We start from the raw sequence: 18,396 nt of genomic DNA on the forward strand, positions 1-18,396 counted from the left end.
GTTTTCCAGGGACCACATGATGTAATACTGCAAAAGATTGAATGCAGAAATAGATATGAAAATCCTGCTGTTTTATATTAAGCTAGGTATTAAGCAGATTTGCAAAAACATAAAACAATGCCAATTTAATTACTATTATGTGGGAAAATAGAGTTACTTTTCATATAAACATATTCTTGATTTATATTAATGTACAATGAGTTTATTATTTTTTTAAATAAATTATATCAATGTAAATTTTTCTGTTTTAATTTGTCATATGGTAAAATCAATAGGTATAATTTTTGTCTTAGTTTCTCTTATCAATAAACACAATTTTTAAGGGTATCAATAAGTTCTGAGGTCACGGTCTTTGAGTCGTGCTGCTATAATCTCATCCTTCTTCCACTTTCTAATTCACTGCTAGTAGTTCCCATCTGCTGGACAGAAGTGGAAGGCAGAAGAGGAGCTAACCTGGTTGATGTATCCATAAATGTCAGCTTCCTGCAGCACAGGGTAGAGCGGATGAGGTACAGAGTGGATGCTGAGGGGCAAACACAGAACATCTAGCAGAGATAATCTTTGTGCTGTATTGGGCTTAATCCATAATCTTTAAAATTCCTATGAAAATATACTACTAAATACTTTTATCATCTATTTTCTCCTGTCATTAGGATTGCATTGTAAAACTGAGTAAATAGCTTGTCAGGTCCCCCCTTTTTGGTACTTCAGCCTTGCCATTAATGTTTAATAAAATTCATAGGTTGTATAAAGAAAGGTAGTGATTTTCAGACTTTAAAAAAACAAACAGGAAATCTGTCAGTTTTTATCCAACAGACTCCAGGAGCGCAAAGTTTCCAGTCAATGGAATTTCAGTGTCATGTATCTGAACTACTTGGCAACCTCGACAGATCTTTTCCATTTGTTGATGAGGCCCATAAGTGCCCCCTGGAAAGAATCCAGGACTCTAACCCAGCACTTTAAGTCTCTCTCTGGACTCTATTTCCTGTCTATTCAAAGATTAATTATTCCTTTTTCTCAGTTATGACTTTCCTTTTGAAAACCTCCATCTTTACTTCTCTACTTGCTTCATACAAACTAGTTTCTGGGTCAGCTCAACACCATTCCAGTATTCATTCTTGACTCTTAAAACTGTAGGACTTGGAAATGAAGCCTTATTCAGAGCCCCACAGCCCCATCTGCTAGGCATGAGAGTTTAATGACATGGAATGGTCATATCACCAGACCTGGATAAAAGACTCATCAAGACACTTTGACTTTTGTTATTTTTAGTTATTTTTAGTTTGTGATCCCCAAGAAAACTGTTGATGAGATTTGGAAATCCCTTGACATTGGGAAAGGAGATGTAAGGATATTGACCATTTCTTCTCATTAAAAAGTAATTGACTTACTGATATATAGTTCTATCTCTTCTGAGATAGTTAATATATGTCAGTTTCTGGGGCCCAATTAGCTCTGAGAACGATAATAATGAAGAATTTCTGTGTCTATACCATTGAACAGAGTTTTCCTTTTCCTTTTTTTTTTTTTTTTTTTTTTTTGAGATGGAGTTTCGCTCTTGTTGCCCGGGCTAGAGTGCAATGGCACAATCTCAGTTCACTGCAACGTCTGCCTCCTGGGTTCAAGCGATTCTCCTGCCTCAGCCTCCCAAGTAGCTGGGATTACAGGCATGTGCCACCATGTCTGGCTAATTTTGTATTTTTAGTAGAGACGGGTTTCACCATGTTGATTAGGCTGGTCTTGAATGCCTGACCTCAAGTGATCCACCCACCTTGGCCTCCCAAAGTACTGGGATTATAGGAGTGAGCCACTGTGCCTGGCCTCAGAGTTTGCCTTTTCAATTTCAGGACTCACTGAGTATTAGCCTACCAACCTTTCCTACCCAACCCATTAAACCTTGTACATTTATATGAGCTTATTTTAATTTGGAACTTGTTATTGTTTTCAAGTCTCCCTTTTTCTAACCTGTTGGCTTTGATGATACAATATTCTGTTTTTTGCATCTTAGAGGATAGGGATGTTTGCCTAAGTGAATGCTAGGTCATGAATCAAAGAAGATGTACCATAGTCTAATGTGGGAGAAGAAATCCACATCACACCTTTTCTAATAGTGTCAGAATTCTGCATCTGAATTGGAAAGCAACTGGAACTTGATAGGAACAAACATAAACCAGAGATTGTAGAAGGATTAGCTTTCTGTGACAAAGTGGTAAAGTCTCAGGTAGTTGAAAGTACTACTTAGTAGGTGTTACTAGATGCACCTCTCAGAGAATGGAGCTCAGAGCTTTCAACACAGTTCTCTGTCAATGAGAATTTGCCCACACCAACCAAGCACAGATTAAATCATGCTTTCCTTGCTATTTGTAAGTTTCTGTAGTTATTGGCTTTAGATTTTTCCATGGTCTTCATAGTCTCTCTTGATTACTTCTATCTTTTTTTTTTTTTTTTTTTTTTTTTGAGACAGAGTCTTGATTTATTGCCCAGGCTGGAGTGCAGTGGTGTGAATTCTCCTTATTGCAACCTCTGCCTCCTGGGTTCAACTGATTCTCTCACCTCAGCCTCCAGAGTAGCTGGGACTACAGGTGTGTACCAGCATGCCCAGCTAATATTTTTGTGTGTGTATTTATTTTTTTTTGTAAAAATGGGGTTTCACCATGTTGGCCAGGTTGGTCTCCAATTCCTGACCTCAGGTGATCCACCTGCCTTGGCTTCCCAAAGTGCTGGGATTACAGGTGTGAGCCACCACATTCAGCCTCGATCTTGTATTGTTCATTCTAATACTCTCAGGATCTGAATCTGGACTTGTCCCAACTCTGCTTTTGCCCCCAAAAACTTAGTCTTCATGTCCCATCAAAGCTCTTTTTTTTTGTCTTGTGTCAATTCATTATTTAGACCTTGGTACAAATAATTCATGGTTAACTGGTTCCATCATAAGGCCGCAGTAGAAAAGTAGGTTTACAAACAGACTTATGGTGATAAATCTAGCTTTTAGTCCAGTGTTCTCACACCTGACAATTAATAGGTATTCCACAAATATTTGTTGAATGAGTGAATAAATAAATGAATAAAAACTAGTCTTTATGCTCTCATAATATGCTAACAAACACAATTATTTTTAGCAATAATTATGCATTTTAATAAAACGCTTAGCTACGTTGCCTTGAAAAGAGAGCATAAACGTGTATAAGTGGATATTTTTAATATGTTTGAAAATAAAGTAGAGCATATGCAAAGCAGAATGACATTAGGTAACACAGTCATTTGCAATTCAATGCAAAAAAAAGGTGTTACCAGATTTAATGTACAAATGATAAACATTCAGTACACTTTAAGTAAACCTCACAGGCTCATAAATATTAAGGTATAATCTACTTTTAAATTGTATAGGTAATATTGCACTTTGCATTTAAGAGATGCTTAGGTCAACTGATTCATTTTTTGCTCAACACTCAGGAATGGGTACTTGCCAACATCAAAATTCACAGTTTTTATGGCATAAGTTTGATCACAAGAAGAAAAATAAGTATAGTTTTATATTTTGGTTCTGTTTTTCTCTCAGCTACAAAATAATTTCCCCCATAGGAACAGAGAGGAAAACTTCTCTTATTTCACATTCTCCTGCAGTTAGGCTATTGCAAATGGGTTTCTGAATGGCTGTCATTTTTTCTGTACCTGTGGCAGGCGTTACTGCCATTTTTTCTCCTACTGAGAATGAACTTACCAACAGATTTCCAGAGAGCTGTTCAGTTGATCTTATTTGACCTCCTCAACTTAAACTATTGCTTACCTGAGGAGAAAAAGAGTTTGACAAGCACCACTGTCCACCTCATGTTATATTTTTAATAAAAGTGACTTTTCTCTCTCTGAGGGCTGTTTTACCAATATTAGAGTTTCCATAGTGGCCTTCTGAAGTGTTTTCTTTCTAGCATAGCTTATTCACTAATATTTTTGTCTGGGGTCAGAAGTCATTCTTGGCTCCTTTGAAGCCTAGATGGAGGTATCCACGTATGGAAGACAGCAGCAGAAATAGCATCTCAGCTGCATCCAGAGTTTTATCTGGACCTATGCATATGTCCACTTTCCTTTTCCTTGCTCCACAATATAATCCTAGGCTTTAACTTGCCAGTGATTCTCTTGGATGCAAGCCTCCCAGGAGCTCTGGCCCTGTTGTTCCTGTCCACCTCTGAATGTCCAGTTCCTTAAAGTGCACCCGAATACAGTATGTGCTCAGTGAATGATAGTTGAAGGAAGGGAGGAAAGAAAGAAGACAGGTTGGAAGATTCTCCACCCTTGATGCCCTACTTTTTTGGAGTCTGTGCATTTTCGCTGTGTTTATCATTTTTACTGTTGACCATTATTCCCTATTTTCTCCTCCTGCCCGTGGTCTGTTTGTCCTGATGTCTGTTTGACCCCTTTTGGCTCTGGATTTCTGTTTCAGTGGCAACCTTCAGCTTCTAGACAGCCTAAGGATTATGAAGTTTTATTCTCTACTCATAACAATGTATTAATTAGGTGCTTACTGCCCAGAGTAACAAAAACCCTGACTTGACTGATCAGAAGTATGAGAGTTATTTCACATAACAAGAATTCTTAAAGAAAGGGCAGCTCCAGGTTCAGTGGAACTAGAGCTCTGGCTCTTCTTGGGGATTCCTGTGGCTCTGCCCCTACCTCTGTGTTGGCTCTGTCCTCCCAATACCTCTTTTCATTGTTGCCAGATGGCTACAACAGTTTCAGCATCTCATCTGAACATGACGAAATCCAGAGGCTGAAAATAAACTGTTTTTTTCTATGTCTCCAAAGTCCCATAGCTGACTTTCCTGGACGTCTCTCGTCAGTCATAACTGAGCTGTCTACTCGTGCCTAGAAAAATAAGAAATCATGATCAATTTAGATTAATCAGCACCCTTTCCAGAGATGGAGCTGGTCCAACCTTTCTTAAAGTCTATGGCACTGGAGAGGGTAGGAACTTCACAAAATCGAAGTCATGTAAATAAGGAAGAAGGGAATAGCAGGTAAGAAGATAATGGTCTTAGTTTGAATTACCCAGAAGCAAATTCTTAAACAATGTACAGTTGACCCTCAAACAGCAACAAGGGGTTTAGGAGTGCCAATTCCTCCGTGAAGTAAAAAAAACCCATGTCTAATATTTAACTTCCCCAAAACTTAACTAATAGCCTACTGTTGACCTGAAGCCTTAGCAATGGTATAAACAGTTAATTAACACATATTTTGTATATCACATGTATTATATACTGTATTCTTACAATAAAGTAAGCTAGAGAAAAGAAAATGTTGTTAAGAAAATCATAAAGAAAACATTTTCTATTCATTAAGTGGAAGTGGATCATCATAAAGATCTTCATTCTCATTGTCTTCTCTGAGTAGGCTGAGGCAGAGGAGGAGCAGGAGTTGTTTTTGCTGTCTCAAGAGTGGCAGAGGTGGAAGAGGTAGAGGAAGTGGAAAGGGAAACAGGAGAGGCAGGCATACTCTGTATAACATCATAATTTCTGCCTGACTTTTTTGCTTTTTTATTTCTCTAAAAGTTTGTATGTGGTACAAACCTTTTTCTGGCCATTTTCTTTAGTTTCAGTGCCTGTATCAAACAAGGGGTTCATGTTGTAAAAGAAGTCCAAAGCAGTCTTGAATAATTGGAACTCTTCTGCTGGATTATCTAATGTCCATTTGTTTCCTGCACTACTTCTTCTACATCTTCTTCCACATCATGTGGCGTTTGTTCGGAAGCACTCATCTCCATCGAGTCATTATCTGTTAGTTCCTTTAATGTGGTGTCTAATAGCTCTTGAATTTCTCCAAGATCCATATTTTGAAATCCTTCACTCCCTACCCTTTTTTTTTTTTTGGTGGGGGGCCATATCCAGAATCTCTTTCATGATTTCCTTGAGTATCTCTGTCACAAATCTTGTGAAGACATGCACAACATCTGGACACAATTTTCTCCAGCAGAAATTTATAGTTTCAAACTTGATGGCTTTCACAACTTTTTCTATAACCACAATAGCATCTTCTATGGTTAATCTCTGCAGACTTTCAGGATGTTCTCTGTATTGAGGGTTCTCTTTCATAATGCTGATCATAGACCTTAATTCTTTCTATAGAGTACTCTGTGTAACGAACTTTAAAGGTCTTTATGACCTCCTGATTTACAGGTGGATTTACAGATGTTGCATTTGGGAAGAAGTAGACCACTTCAACTCCCTTAATGTTAACTCCTAGGATTATGGGTGACCAGGGGCACTGTCCAATATCAAAAGTACTTTAAAAGGCAGTCTCTTACTGGCAAGGTACTTCCTGACTACAGGGACAAAGCAGCAATGGAACCAACCCAGAAAAAGTGTTCTCATTGTCCAGGACTTCTTGTTGTACAACCAAAAGATGGGCAACTTGTGTTTATCTTTTCCCTTCAAGGCTCTGGGATCAGCAGCTCTATAGATAAGGACAGTTCTGATGATAAACCTGACTGCAATTGCATAAAACACTAGAGTTAGCCTATCCTTTCCTGCCTTAAATTCTGGTGCCCACTTCTCTTCCTTACTACGAAATGTCCTTTGTGGCATTTTCCCCTTGGAATAAGGCACTTTCATCTGCATTAAAAACCTGTTCAGGCAGATATCCTTTTTCTCAATTTTCTTAATGGCATATAGTCCTAGAACTTGTCTGCTGCTGCTCCTCCTACTATTTTGACATTTTTAAAGCCAAACCTCTTTCTAAAATTATCAGACAATCCTTTGCTGGCATTAAATTCTCCCACTTTAGATGCTTCACCTTCCTTTTGCTCTAAGTTGTCATATAATGACTTCTCTTTCCCTATTCTTTTTTTGAGACAAGGTCTCACTCCATCACTTAGGCTGGAGTACAATGGTACAATCACAGCTAACTGCAGCCTTAACTTCCCAGGCTTAAGCAATCCTCCCACCTATGCCTCTTGATTAGCTGGAACCACAGGTGTACACCACCACATGTGGCTAATTTTTAAAAATTCTCGTAGAGGTAGGGGTCATTGGCCAGGCTGATCATGAACTCCTGGGCTCAAATGATCTTCCTGCCTCTGCCTCCCAAAGTGCTTTGATTACAGGCCTGAGCCATCATGCCCAGCCAACCATGTTTTGTTGTATTATGTTTGAGTCTATAGATACGCCCTTTTCATAGCGATCCTCACCCATATAAAGCTGCATTTTCAATACGAGATAAGCTATTTCACACAAAAAGTGCAAAGTTTTCACACCTGCTGGCATAGCTGCAGAGACAGCTTCCCTAATTCTTTTCCTTTTCCTTTTCTTTTCCTTTTTAACAATGGTTTTTACACTATATTCATTTATCTCAAAATGGCGGGCAACCACAGCTGCAGGTCTCAATCTATGGTACATACTAAATAATTCAACTTTTCCTTGTTAATGTCATGACGTTTCTCTGTTTGTTGGGAGCACTTCCAACATCACTAGTGGTAGCTTGTATGGGTCCCCTGGTGTTTTTCAAGGTTTACAAAATTGCACTAAAAACAATGAAAAATACGTGAGAACTGCAAGAGATCACTCTTTACTGCAAAATGAAATTTACTGGAGAGATGAACTGCTCATGCGGCAATGATTAGCCTCACATGTGATGCGATTTGGCTGTGTCCCCACTGTAGTACCCATAATCCCCACGGGTCGTGGGAGGGACCTGGTGGGAAGTGATTGGATCATGGGGGTGGTTTCCCTCATGCTGTTCCTGTGATAGTGAGTTCTCATGAGATTTGATGGTTTTATAAGTGGTTGTTATTTTCTCCTACATTCATTCTCCTTCCTGCTGCCTTGTGAAGAAGGTGTCTTGCTTCCCCTTTACCTTCCACCATGATTGTAAGTTTCCTGAGGCCTCCCCGTCCATGTGGAACTGAGACTCAAACCTCTTTCCTTTATAAATTACCCAGTTTCAGGTATTTCTTCATAGCAGCCTGAGAATGGACTAATACACATGGAATTTTAAGCAAATACAACACTTGAACTCACTATAATAGCAACAGGAGGTAGATATAACATTTTTATGGTAGTACAATATCTACTATAGTTAATTTTATGAAGTTATGATTTAATATTGGATCGTCACATTTGTTTACATTTCTCTTGACAGTGAATAGTTCCATGTGTAATCTGTAAGTGTTTGTGTGCATATGTTTTAATAACTTTTAACTTTTTATAATATTTTTTTTTCTTTTTTTTTATTTTATTTTTTTATTTTATTTATTTATTTTTTTAATTTATTTATTATTATTATACTTTAAGTTCTAGGGTATAATAGATTTGTGTTTATTTTATGATAGCAAATGATACAATAGACATACCTGACTTTCTTAAATTTTTCAATATTTCTAGGCCATGCAATTCATTGCAAGTTTTTTCAAATTGTCTCAAATCTCCAAAAGGTTTTCTAATATATTTATTGAAAAAAGTCTGCATATAAGTGGACCCCACATTGTTAAAACCTGTTTTGTTAAAGGGTCAACTGTATAGGTGGTTTATTTAGGGGATGAAACTAGGAAATTCTGGGGATGTAGGGAAGTGAGAGAAGAAAAGGAAGGCAGCTAAAAAAGGGTGCATTATAAATCAAGTTGCAAGAATGGGCAACGGAAGCTTAATGCAGCTGGGAACACTGCAAGTTAGGGTAGACATTTCTTAGAGTTGCTGGAAGTCAGTGCAGACATTTTCCAACCAAGTTGCAAAGAAAATGGAGCATTTATCTGCCAACTCCCATCTAGCATTTGCTGAGGGATGCTCCCAGTGGTGTTAAACCCCCAGCACTTCTAGTCTGTGCTACACACAGGCTTAAAGAAAGCCTTCTGGCAGAGAGTCACAGGTGCTTTCAGTAGAATGAGTGCCTATAGGATATGGGCAGAACACTGTCAGCATCTGCTATAGCAAACAGCAGGTTTTGCTACTAACAGGAACTATTTAAATTTGTAATTTAAATACAGGCTTTTAGAACAACAATGTCAGCCCCCACACTAATATAAAATAAAAGTAATCTTCATCATACCATGTGCCTTATAAACACTAACAGTTGTTCCAACAGGGCAACAGAGACTTTCGGAATGAATTCCACGTTTGTGATTGCCCTTGAGATTCAAATGTCAACTTTGAGAACAAGTGATGGCAGTGGTGCCCCTGTAGGGAGGTCTGCATCAAATTTGTCTCCATTTTTAATTCCTTTTTGTAATGCTGTATATATATATTTTAACAAGACAGATGCTTTTAAAAAATATTTTTAAAACAGAATTCCCTAAGTAACTCTAAAAATGTTTTTTTCTTAACTAGAAAAGTTTAAACAGAATGTTTTTTGGGGGCTAAGGGACATAAACCAATGTAAAATAAAGATGATTTATTTCAGCATTGTTATGGATTGAATTCTCTCCTGCCCCCTAATTCATATATTGAAGTCCTAACTCCAAGCACTTCCAAATAAGATGTAACCTTATTTGGAAATAGGGTCATTGCAGATGTAATTTATTAAGGTAAAATGAGGTCATACTGAGTAAAGTGGGCCCATAATTCAATATGACTGGTGTCCATTTGAAAAGAATTCCATTCGAAGAGACAGACACAAACACAGGGAGGACGTCATATGAACATGAGAACAAAGATTGGGGCGATGCATCTATAAGCCAATGGGTGCTAAAGATGCAAGCCACCGGGAGCTAGGAAAGAAACCACAGAACAGAATCTTTCTCACAGCCCTCAGAAGGAACCAACCCTGCCAACACCTTGATCTTAGACTTCTGGCCTCCAGAACTATGACACAATAAGTTTAGCTGTTTAAGCCACTTCGTTTGTGGTACTTTGTTATGGCAGCTCTAGAAAACTAATATAACTATCTATAATACCTTCATGATGACTTAGTGGAGCTAGTATAGTTTTCTGAGAAAGGAGGCCCCTTTAGGTGTTGATGATTGTGGTCTAGTCTCTTGGCACCCGTGGTAAATCACATAGATTTGGGTTGCCTTATTCTAGTTGTAACAGTAAAAGAGACCATGCGAATGTATATTTCAGGAATAGTCAGCCCTGTCTAGATTTTTCAGGACAAAAAATCACATGGCCTGAAAAACATTATTGTAGTGATTGTTGGAGACCTTCAATAATTTTCTTCTTTCCTTATTATGAAACTGTATAAAAGTTTCCTTTGGTGTGTGTGATTTTGACAATGGCAAATTGAATATTCAGAGTGGTTAAGAAATTTGCCTAAGGTTAAAAAGCTTCTAACCAGTCGGGACACACATCTGGCTCTGTCTTCGTCCAATGACTCTGCTCTTTTCATTTGGAGTCTCCTGCCTTTTTATCCAGTGGAAGTTTTCTCTTTAAAATCTGACATTGATTTCTGTTTCATTAAAGCCAATTATAGGCATCAACTATTGCAGGAGGCATTCTTATATGATATAGGAGAATAGAGAAAGTAAACTCCAAAATTATTTCCAAATTCCAAGATTCTGGAGTTCTGTGAGAAATCAAAAAAGTTCTTTGGGTATCTGGGCCTTAAACAGAATTAATGAAAGTGTAAGCTCTTAGCCTTGTCCTTCCCCCTTACAGAACGTTTTCGAATTGTAGTCAAAGCAACTTTTCTAAGGCGTGAATCAGATCATGTTGTTGCCTTGCTTAAAATCCTCCAGTGGCTTTCATCAGAACTGCAGTATCTAAGCTCTTTGCCATACGCTATAAACTTCTGAGTAAAGCAGGGGCTTTCTTAATTAAACAAAGCTAAGGAGTGGTAACTGGGATAATCTTGGGCAAGTGGGATGCTTAGTTGGTCTTCCTTTAAGATTCTACCTGATCTGTCCCTTAGCCATCTCTCTGACATCAACTCCCTTAGACCGCCTTTCTTTCACTGTCTTTGGCCACATTGGCCTAGTTTTGGGCTTTGAACACAGGCCTGCTTTGATCCCCCCTTTGTTTGCCCTTGCTGTTCCTTCTATGTTGAATGCTGTCTCCAGACCTTCACATGCCTCCCTCTTTCTCACTTGTTCAGATCTCAATTCAAATATTTCTTCCACTAGAGAGGTCATTCTTGACCACGGGGGCTAAAATGTGCCCCTTCGCTCATTCTTCTTCATAGAATTTGATTTCTTCTTTTTCTTAGCACTTGCTAGATAATTTGTATTTTTTTATGAGTTTTTTTTTTTTTTTTTTTTTTGTCTGGATCCCTTCACTAATAGATAAGTTCCTTGAGGACAGAGACGATCTTGTTCACTGTGAGGCACATAGTAGTTTCATAAATGTTGGTTTGCTGGCTGCTTTTAAATAAAAGTGGCTATTAAAATAATTTTAATGTCTGTAAAAATAGAGATGCTTTTTCATAGAACACCAACATCTGGCCCCTGTCTATCTCTCCATCTCCTCATTTCTCACCACTAATGACCTCAGCTCCTGCCATCTCTGACCTCCTTACATGCTGATGTCCATATTTGTGGGCTTTTTCTCCATTGATGCGTTATTCCTTGTCCCTGTCCTGGACCCGCACCTCCATTGGAATTTCTTCACTTCTCTAGACAATGGTCCCATGATATCCTGTATTTCTAGTATAACACCCATTGCACTTTATAATAATGATCTGGTTGTTTCATTTCTGTTAAACTCTCAGCTCCATCAGAAAAGGGCCATGTCTTTTTGGTCTGCTTCTGTGTTTTGAAACCTGGGATGCTGCCATCAAATAGTACTTGCTTAGTGAATGAGAATCCACAAATGTGCAGCTCTCAGTATATTTGCTTCACTCCAGCACTCTCTTGAATTTTTACATCTTTGCATTTATCCTAAAAATATAACAGTTCTACATACCAGTTATCAGCACAGGATTTATCACTACCTCCTGATTCATTCTCAATTTCTAGATGTTAGGATATCCTGCTGTCCACAGCATCAGTGCTAAGCAAAAAATCTTCAGACTCTTATTAGCTCTCAACATCTAATGAGTCACCACATGTGGTACTTGTTTAAAACTGTCTTGCTTTTTTCCAGGTCCTGGTGCCAGATATCTGTGCTCTTGTCCCTTTAACAGAGTCTCCTTATTGCCATCATTATGGTCAAAATTGGTGAATACACCTGCTGTCAGATTTTAGTGGATCTCATGGTGTGCAATCAGCTGTTGTTTGAGCTCTCTAATTTCAGTGTTAGAATACTGGTAGATTGGATTTCAGCCTGGCACAGTGAATTCTTATGGCACAGAGAGACTGATATGTGGTTCTAGAAGCAGCCTAGACAACTTGAGTTGTCTTTGAGTTAGTGCGATGGCAAAACCAAGACCATAGGCATAAATGAATGCTTAACCTCAACTAGCTATACCCTAAATGGTAATCAGAAATGGATTTTAAATAGTGAAAACTTTTATTGCTCTTTCTTGATTTGTATTAAAAATAGGACTCCTAATTCTTTAAGGATGTTTGTGTATACACAGAGATCATCTATCATCATTCCCAGGAGAAGCAGTATAAAAAGAGCTCTGGGCCAGGGCTACCTGAGATCACATCTCAGTTTCCACAATGCTGGTTTTATGATATAGAATAAGTGTCAGTTTCCTCGATTGCAAAATGCGCATAACAGTCTTAGATACCCTATCATGTTGTTGTGCAGGTGACATGCTTAGTAAGTAAGCACTATTTTTGTCATCATCATCATCATCATCATCATCACCATCATCATTCTATTCTAGTTATTACGCAGTCGACAAGGAAAGAGAAATTAAAAGTTCATCTAGTAGATTGTGTGTGTGTGTGTCAAAACAAATACAATTTTAATTACTACCAAAATTATACTTGTGTTTTGCCTAGGACAAATCACTTTCATGAAAGGGAGAAATTATCAAAGTAACTCTTCATGCTTTAAAGTTTTTTAAAAAGATATTATGGTAGATTGTTCTGTCATAATTGATGAGCCTGTACTATTTTGCTAACCTGCCACCCTTCTTCATTGCCCTGCTTTGGCAGACCACAATCAACATGATTTATTGCAGCTGGTTATAGGTCTGTAGCATGAACTAAAGATTGTTCTGAATACTTTCTCTTTAAAAAACACAGAAATAACACATGCTAGTTGTACAAAATTTAAAGAATACAAGAGATAAAATAAAAATTATAACCCAAGTCAAACAATAATTTTTTTAAAAAATCCTTGTTCATCCCAATCCTAATCCCCAGTAATCACCACTGATACCAGTTTGGAGTATATTGGAGCATATCCTCTTAGGTCTCTCCCTGTCTCTTCTTTCTCTCTCTGTGTGTCCATATCTCTCTGGTGTGTATACCCATGCACATGCATACATGCATATACATATATATATCATATGTATTATATGCACGTGAATTAATTTTGCTTTTTAAAAAACCAGATGTGATCAGACTATGAATATTGTTCCATAACTTGTTTTTTCCACTTAAAAATACATCCAGAACAAGTTTCTATTTATCAAAAAATATACAAATACCTTATTCCTTTAAAAAAAACAAAGGCTCTGCTATTTTCTATTGCATGTTTAGGAGACTGTTATGTTAGTGATCCCTAAATAATCACACCTCCTGGTAACAATTCCTTTATGTAGTTGAGGTTGCTCTGATGCTGATGCTGATGATGCATCAGCATACATTGATGCTGAGGTTGGCCATGTTACTTGCTTTGACCAATGGGATAGCAAAACTTGATAAGAACTTCCATGTCGGGGCTTATCTTCTTGGAATGCTCTCTCTTGAAAGTCATCTGCCATGTGAGAAGTCTGACTATTGTGAGACGATGTGTGGAAGCTCAACTAGGCTGATATGGTTTGGATATTTGTTCCGCCCAAATCTTATGGTAGAATATAATCCCTGATGTTGGAGACGGGGCCTGGTGGGAGGTGTTGGTTCTGTGGGGACGGATGCTTCATGGCTTGGTGCTGTTCTCCCAATAGTAAGTGAATTATTGTGAGATCTAGTTGTTTAAAAGTGTGGCATGCGAAGTGCCTGCTCCTGTTTCACCTTCTGCCATGAGTAAAAGCCCCTGAGGTGTCCCCAGAAGTTGAGCAAATGCTGATGCATGCTTGTACAATTTGCAGAACCATGAGACAATGACATCTATTTTCTTTATGAATTGCCCAGTCTTAGGTATTTGTTTATAGCAGCACAAAGAATGGCCTAATACAAGATCATGTGGAGGAGCATTGAGGCACCAGACATGAATGAGTGAAGACTTTTGGAAATTCCAGCATGGGCCAGCCACCAGCTGTTGTGGCATGCAATTGGCCACAGTCAATACTATATAGAAAGGAAGAACTGTCTATATTCCTGACCCACAGAATTGTTGTGTTAAGCCATAAGTTTTGGAGTGTTGTTAGACAGTAATAGATGACTGAAACACATAGGTACAATATAATTAACTTTTCTAGTGTCTTATTAATGTATAGATTAGTACTTTTTCTGCTATTTTAAACAAGATTTAATCATCATTCTTTTATAGATATGTTTGCACACTCATGCCTGTATTTCTATAAGATAGATTCTCCCTGGTGAGATTACTGGGTAATTGAGTACGTAGATTTAACATATTGATATTGTCATAATGTCTTCCTGAAGTCTATTTTAATTTATACTTATACCAATACTTGATTATATTGCTTATGTTTCTGCATCCTTGCCAATACTCTGTTATTAAGCTTCTACATTTTTAGAAGCTCTATTTTAATGAGAATTCTTTGATTAGTGTGATTAAATATCTTTAGATGAGTTTAATACCTACTTTTTTCTCTTCTGGGACCATTTTTAATTGGGTTGTTTGCCTTTCTCATTATTGATTTTAAGAACCATTTATGTATTAAGAATATTAGCTCTTTGTCTGAGATAAGTATGCAACGTATTTTATTCCAATGTATTGATATATAAACTACATACTTTTGATTATAGTGTCTTTCAATTTACAAAGGTAACAAAATTTTGTGCAATCAGGACTTAAAGTTTTCCTTTATGTTTCTTACATTGTTTGCCAAAGCTTTTAATGATTTTTCCTATAATAAGATTTAAAAATTATTTTACTATATTTTCTTTTAGAACATTTACAGTTCAAAAAACTAGGTTTAAATATTTATTTAACTGGAGGTTGTTTTTGTAAAGGTTATATTATTATTTTTCCAATTGGATAACCAATTGTCCCAAAACTATTAATTGAATAATTTGCCATTTTATTGCTTTCTTAAAATGCTATTAAGATACTGAAGGTTACCTGGATTGCTTTCAGACACTATTTTTTCCATTGTTTTTTTTCTATTCATACATTAGCATGGTTCCTAAGATTATCATGAGTCTTTCTTTAGCATAGTGATGTTAATTGTCCAGCCCACTCCAAAATTTGAAATAATTAAATCCTATATGTCAAAGAGCAGGGTCATATACATGTCTATCCAATCTATTAGACTGGTGTTTTTGCCACTTTAATGGCGAAAAGCCGCAATTACATTTGCACCAACAAAATACTAATACATACTTAGAAATTTTGTAAAAGAAATACATACAAATCTTATTTCATCTTGGAACTATAAAAAGAAGCTCTAGTAGCAAAACAAACAATATCTGAAAGAAATAATAAATATAAAGATTAACCTGACAAAATATTTTTGTGATGTCCATAAAATAGTCTTCAATTTTACTTTCTGAGAGATCTAAATCCTTTTCTTTCTGCTTTCCCAAACTCCCTAGCCCTTAAAAGCTAATGAGTGACACATAAAACTGACTGTTGAGAAGATTAAAGTCGGCTGGGGAGGAAGGATGCTAAGAATTTATTTTCTAAATTCTGATTGTAAGCCTGTTTAGCTTAATTGATAAAATAATAGTGTCTATAACAGCCTAAGATACACTGGAGGGCTTTTTTGAAAATATTTTTCAGGAGTGACAGAAGAGAGAAGATTGTTAATTACTCTTAAGTCTAAACTGGGCATAGTCCTTAAAATTTCTCAATTAATTTTTAAAAGCATTTTGTTTTTACTTTGTTAGTTCAAATGGATGGAGACGGGTATGTTCACATTTAGTCCTGTTTAGTTTTACACAAATGAAATCAATTTTTGCCTTATGTAAAGGAATGCTCAAACTCTTCCTAGTTTTTGATGCAACCTCACCTCTTACATAATCTGCTTGAATTTATCAGGTTTTGATGGTTTTGTTAGGTTCATGCCATTATGTTCTTAGAGTTTTGTGCTGTCTTCGATAAAACTGTGTACTAAAAATCTAGTTTCCTAAAGTGATAAAAAAGTGTGATAACAAGTTCTCTGACACATACATTGATCTTAGGCAACCTGTAAAAACAGTAAGTGGCATGAAGTCTAGAGCTGCAATGATCTGAGTGAATTCTACCCTTGAATTTGTGGGCATGAAATTAAGAACTGTTGTTGACCAATGCACTGTCAGGCTTCAAACAATTCAAAACTAAATGAGCTTAAGAATTAATATTTCTAAAACTCAACATTAATTATGACTCCCCCCCCTTTTTTGATAGATTTTGGCATTTTTTCATGTAATAAGTAATTCTATTTTCTACTTATTCCAAATTGCAGTCTATAAAACAGAAAAGCACAAAGAAAAAAAATTATTTGCAGTCCTACTACCAAAATTCAACCATTGTTAAATAATGTTCTGTATATTCTTGGAGTCATATACATTGTTTAAATGTTCGTGTTCTCACTAGTAATACATTGTAACATGTTCTCCACTGTATCATTCACCTCACTTTCTTTGTGAAATACAAATAAGCAAATACCACATCTGTCACTTCTCTCTGTGCCCCTCCCTGCAATGATCAACATGCCCATAATTTCATCTATGATTTAGGGCTTAGTTCAAATGACATCTTAATTGCCTTGGCTGTTCAGATAATTACTTCTGTAAGTAAACCTAGCCTCCTTGAACTCTATCATATTTTATTTTATTTTTAAAAAAATTTTTATTTCCATAGGTTATTGGGGAACAGGTGGTGTTTGGTTACATGAGTAAGTTATTTAGTTCTGATTTGTAAGATTGTGATGCACCCACCATCCAAGCAGTATACACTGCACCCTATTTGTAGTCTTTTATCCCTCACCCCCTTCTCACCCTTTCCCTCTGAGTCCCCAAAGTCGATTGTGTCATTCTTATGCCTTTGCATCCTCATAGCTTAGCTCCCACTTAAAAATACAATGTTTGGTTTTCCATTCCTGAATTTTTTCACTCAGGATAATAGTCTCCAATCTCATCCAGATCGCTGAAAATGTCATTAATTCATTCCTTTTTATGGCTGAGTCATATTCCGTCATATATATATGTATATCTCAGAGTTTCTTTATCCATTCCTTGATTGATGGGCATTTGGGTTGGTTCCATGTTTTTACAATTATGAATTATGCTGCTATAAACATGTGTGTGCAAGAATCTTTTTCATATAATGACTTATTTTCCTCTGGGTAGATACCCAGTTATGGAATTGCTGGATCAAATGGTTGAAGTCTATCTTTTAAAAATTCCATTTATAACTATATTTTGTGTTTTGCGTACACACATATTTTATCTATTACATATAAACTTGAGGATAACGTGTTAATCAAATCTTATGTTGTTACAGGGGATAAAATCATAGCTCATGCAAAGCAAGATAATTTATTGTCTCAGAACACTGAAAAGTTGAATGGGGGACAGGACTGGCTAGGCTGGAGTCTCAGTTTCTGTCTTCTTCTCAGCTCTTTATCTCAGTTTGACTGCATGTTTTTCACTGAACAATTCCTTTTGAAAGAGTACCTCTTTCTTGATAAATATGGCAGGAAAGTTCCAAATAAAACTGTTAGTGATCTATCTTAGGCAATTTGTCTATCTTGACTTATCACTTTGGCCAGAAGGGAGGGCACACTGATTATCAGGCCTAAATAATGTGCCCAATCCTGTGTCTGATCATGGGCAGCAGAAAAAAAAAAATGAAAGGGATACAGGAAAGAGAAAAACAGAGATATATGCTAGTGATGGCATCCTTACTTGATTTACCTTTGGGTACCCCATGGTTCCAGGACAGTGCCTTGCATATGGTAAGTACTCAATCAATACTTGCTGAGTGAAACGGCTATATCCATTAATCAATGTACACCCAATAGGGAGTGAGAAAAAAGCATTAACATTTTTAGGTATCTTGAGCTCTTTGATCTGTTAAAATAATTAAGAGGATATAAGCTCACTATTCAAAATTGTTCCTAAAAATTTTAATTAAACTGATTTGATGTAAAAAGAAAAGAAAACTTAAGGAGAATAGATGACTGTATCTATAATAAAAAGCAGAGAGAAAGAGGTACTTACTGATTACTTAAAAAAACTAAAGATAACTTTCATTTGCTTCTCCGATTCTGTCTCCACCTGTTCTATGCCTGGGATGTTTATCTATGCGGATG

The 18,396-nt window shown here is 36.8% G+C and overlaps 1 long non-coding RNA gene across 8 annotated transcripts in view; it reads left to right on the forward strand.

Moving 5' to 3' along the window:
* The window catches only part of LOC105488959 (uncharacterized), a 227,902-nt gene that overhangs the window by 49,179 nt on the left and 160,327 nt on the right, over positions 1-18,396 (forward strand). The gene's annotated exons all lie outside the window — the stretch shown is intronic.

Source organism: Macaca nemestrina, chromosome 2 (genome assembly GCF_043159975.1).
Source record: "Macaca nemestrina isolate mMacNem1 chromosome 2, mMacNem.hap1, whole genome shotgun sequence".
In the NCBI taxonomy this organism is placed as follows: Eukaryota; Metazoa; Chordata; class Mammalia; order Primates; family Cercopithecidae; genus Macaca; species Macaca nemestrina.